This window comes from Myotis davidii, unplaced genomic scaffold (genome assembly GCF_000327345.1).
Source record: "Myotis davidii unplaced genomic scaffold, ASM32734v1 scaffold368, whole genome shotgun sequence".
Lineage (NCBI taxonomy): Eukaryota > Metazoa > Chordata > Mammalia > Chiroptera > Vespertilionidae > Myotis > Myotis davidii.
This window is the reverse complement of record NW_006298786.1, coordinates 516,670-521,387: the sequence shown is the minus strand read 5'-3', so window position 1 is coordinate 521,387 and position 4,718 is coordinate 516,670.

The following is a 4,718-nucleotide window of genomic DNA, read 5'->3' as shown; positions in this document are numbered from 1 at the left end:
AACAACATAAGTGAACCTCTTAGCAAGGGAAGAAAGAGAGCTATAGGCAGACAGAAAAGCCCTGGGGGTTGGAAGTAGTATGCCAAAAGACCCAACTTCAAGATGCAGCCAAAAAGACAGCACCAGCCCGGTGGGCGTGGCTCAGTGGTTGAGCATCAACCACTGAATCAGGAGGACGCTGTTCAATTCCCAGTCAGGGCACATGCCTGGGTTGCGGGCTCCATCCCCATGAAGGGGTGTGCAGGAGGCAGCCAATCAATGATGCTCTCTCATCATTGATGTTTCTCTCTCTCTCTGAAATAAAAACATATTTTACAAAAGAAAAAGAAAGGAAAGACAGCACCAATAGAGACCAATTGACTTACAATGGTAACAAGAAAACTCATTTGCAAAGGAGAAAATAAAGACTAACCAGAAACTGGCTCCAGCTTCTGCAAAAACTTGAATTGAAAATGTCCCTGAACAGAAAATGAAGTTAACTTTAGAACACAAACTTTCTGCCTTGAAAGCTGAAAGAAACTGTCACTTCCTTCCCACCGTGATCGCAAGTCCTTTGATGGAAATGTACAGCAGGCCTCTTCAGAGAGACGCTAAAGCAACTTCTACCTCCCCCAAAGCTTTTCTTACAAAAGGTTAATAATTAAGCAAATTGCGTAACACTTGGTTCCACTTCCTGCATAGCTGGAGTTTAAAGGCATAATACACTATTAATTTTCATGCTTCCGTTTTTAAAGAAAGTAACAGAATGTCCTTCACTGACACTGAAAATTCATCAGTGGAATTGCCATGTTACACAAGAAAAGAATGGAAGTCTATTGAATTAATTTTTTAGAGGAAAAGAGAACAGATTAAATATTTGTTTTTTCTTTTGGAAACTTTTATGTATAACTAGAAAAGTGCAACTGGTAGGGTCCTTAGTGGCCTCCAGCTGCTGGCTGAGTACTTCCTCCCCTCACCTGGCCGCCTGCTGCCGCTGCCACCACCACCAATGGCCAGGGCCTCCCTCCCTTCCCCCTGCTGGCCCTGCCCCCTGGTCGAACTCCCAGACAACTCCTAGTTGAGGGGACAATTTGCATACTACACTTTTATTATATAGGATTCTTCCCGCCTGCCTACTTTTCTGCAAAACTGCAATATACAGATTGCAGTTCCCTGCTATGAAAAGTGATGTGGCAATTTTATAAATTTTGCTTTCTGACTTTTATCAAAGTGAGAAAATATTTAAAATTATTATTGATTTTATATCACTTCATATTTTGATTTCTGCTCCATTTTAGTTTAATATAATTTGCAATAAATGTACATATTGTTGCTTCATAAAGCATTTAACTTTAAAATGGTTTTTACTCCTGTGATTATGTTGGAATATCTGGAATTTTAAAGGAGTAAACACTGTCCAACATTTGGTCTTATGAAGTTTGTCACCATGTTTTCAGTATTAATGTAAAAAAAGTCAACATTTTAAAATAGTTGGACTTTGGCAACTTTGTGAAAAACGTTGGAGATGTTTAAGGTTGCTATTAACTTTCAGCATTGCACTCTTAGGATGTAAGACTTTTGCTTTGGTTTGCCAGTCTGGGCTCAGCTTTTATGTTTATCCTAGAAGACAACTGTTGCATCAATAATTATTGCTTGGCACCGTTCAGCATAGGTAACGGATGCACTTTTGTGTACACATTATCATATCTAAGTTTTTTGCATAAATAAATGTTTCTAGATGGAAAAAAAAAGTGTGTAGGTGAGTGTTCTCTTCTGTGCATTCAAACTCCTGGTAGTACTTCTCCATGAGATTTCTTGGTAACAACTGGAACTCAAGAGTCCAGGATAATATCTTCTAAACATCCAACCACACCACAAATGCTGCCTCAGAAGCAGTGAGAGACCGCCATGCTCTCCTCCGGGAGGGTGTCCATCTTTGCCTCCATGTCCACCCCCCAGCAGGGGAGCAGGCCTTCCTGCCTCCTGCCCTGCCCGAGACCCAGGCCCAAATTCCTTTCTGCTTTGCAGTGCCCCCCCCCACCAGGGGCCTGACCACCAAGGCCACGGTCAGCTCACAGTCCAGCGTCCAGCAGAGTCAGTGCCTGCTGGAGGCCACAAGCCCAGGCCTTGAGCTCCCCAGCTGCAGCTCTTCCAGGAGTTTTATGGTTTAATTTTATGGTTTTAATCCATTTTGAGTTTATTTTTTTTCCTATAGTGTAAGAAAGTATTCTAGCTTTATTTTTTGCATGTACCTGTCCAGTTTTTCCAGCACTATTTATTAAAGAGACTGGCTTTATCGGTTGTATATTCTTGCCTCCTTTGTGGTAGATGAATTGTGGCAGATACAGGCATGGGTTTTCTTCTGGGCTCTGTATTCTACTTCATTGACTTATGTATCTGTTTTTATGCCAGTACCATGCTCTTTTTTATTTAAGGATAAAATAAGTTTTTATTTATAGTTTTGTAGTAAAGGGGGAAGCCATAAGTTGCAAGACAATTCTTCAGCAGTATGTATAACTGTAGAGAGTTCCTGGGAAGGCACATGAGCATTTCTTTAATTATTGTCAGCTAAATCCAGTGGCATAGACAGAGCCATGTCCTGGAAACACACCTTGCCAGAGGCAGGAGTGTTGTCAGCTTGACCTTCAGCCCAGGTGCCAGGGGGTGGGTTTTGTTATCTAAATCCAGCCAAGCACCAGGAATGAATACGACTCGAGCCCACCCAAGAATGCGCATAATCTTTGTCTTGACCTTTAGTAAAACTTCCTGGTATTTTGCTGTATAAAATAAACACACTGTATTGGCTCTGGGTCCCTGTCTCTCCATCAGAGGACAGTGGTCCCACACGGCCACAGCTTTTTCCTTCCATCTCTGAGTCTGTCTCTTTCTTTCATTTTCTCAATCCCCAGCAGCCCCTACTCAGGAACCAGACCGCTCTCTAGCCACACTGGACTTGGAAAAGAGAGAAATATTTACATATAACATACTTTTTATTTCCATGTAATGGAATCAAACACGGACTGAGACTACAGAATATAAACTAGAAATCAGCAAATGTAGGGGATGGAGTAGAAAAAAGACAAAAGAAATTAGCACTAAACACACAAAACCCTTCACTGGGATCTGCTGACCACAGCAAAAACCAGGGCTGGATCTCCCAATGGGAACAGGTTCTAGAACAGTCGGAAAGGGAGTGGGTGGAGGGGCCGCACTGGAGTGCAGGTTTCATAAATTGCTCTTGGTATTTATACAATAGCAGTTGGCTCAGAACTTAATTGAATTGTAGACACTCGGCTGGTGTTACAGAATTGCTTGGTGTATGGAAAACCTACACATCTGGTTTCAAAAATGTTGTGAGTGTGGTAGTAGTGTGAGAATAAGAGAAACATCGGATTGTTTTTCTTACACAAAAAAGTTACTGGCCCAGTTGGCCTGGCTCAGTGGTTGAGCGTCAACCTATGAACCAGGAGGTCACAGTTCGATTCCCAGTCAGGTTGTGGGCTCAGTCCACAGTGTGGGGTGTGCAGGAGACAGCCAATCAATAATTCTCTCTCATCATTGATATTTCTATCTCTCTCTCCCTCTCCCTTCCTCTCTGAAATCAATAAAGATATATTTTTTTTAAAAAAAATAAAGGTTATTGTACTTCACCAGGAGAAGTGGGCCACCAGCATTTTTCATCTCCAACTTCAAGCTGAAGAGGCTAAATTCCTAGTGAGTGTGTCTGAGAGGTCAGGCATCCCCTTTCTCAACAGTAGGATAATGGCTCCATCTCAGGTGCAGCAGGTCAAGAATATTGGGGTCCTGATCACTGGTTCCCCAGCTCACCAGTAAGGCAGAGGTCCCATACTAGGAAAGGAAGCTGAGAAGACCAGAAGCTACCACACCGACTCAGCTCCCTGAACAGTGGGTTCACAGATATTGACCAAAGGGAGAGGCTTCTAATAAGAAAAGAGAGGGTTTTTTGTTTCTTCCTTTTTGTTAGAGAGTGGAAGGGAGAGGGAGAGACAGAGAGAAACATAGATGTACGGGGACACATCAATTGGTTGCCTTCCGCACACACCCTGACCAAGGTTGGGATCGAACCTGCAACCACGGTACATGCCCTTGACTGGACTTGAACCAGGGACCTGTCAGTCCACAGGCCGGCGCTTTATCCACTGAGCCAAACCTGCTAAGGCAAGGAAAGAGAGTTTTGAAACTCTCTCCAAAGAAACTGACTTTCCTTGAAATAGGGTATGAAGTTCAAGTTCCAGTTCAGTAGCTCCTCTTAATTAAAAGCAACTAACTAAACTGCAGGCTAGCTAGTTCGCCTGAGAAAACCAGTAGAAGAGAGTTAAGAGCCCACCTTCTCAAAAACTGTCCTCAAATACTACCCTTGACTGAACTTAATTGGATCAGACTATGAACAATGTATGTCCCAGGGCACTGTCGAAAATAATACAGTAATTAGCCAGTAATTAGTGCAGCCTGGTATTACACATATGGGTGTAGTACCAAGTGAAGCAGACAGCTTAACAGAGATCAGGGCAAAGACAGTCAAAAAAAAAAGCCCTGCTAAAAACATGGTCACCCCTGGGTGAATGTGGAGGTGTGCCAGGAGCCGGTCCATCCTTGCTGTTTCAAGGGACCTGGCATATATGGCATACTGTTCTTAATATGTTTGCTCCCCTTCTTGGCACTATGTGTTTTAACCAAGGTCACCTCTCTGAGAAAGGTTGTTTCCCCAGGTAGAGATT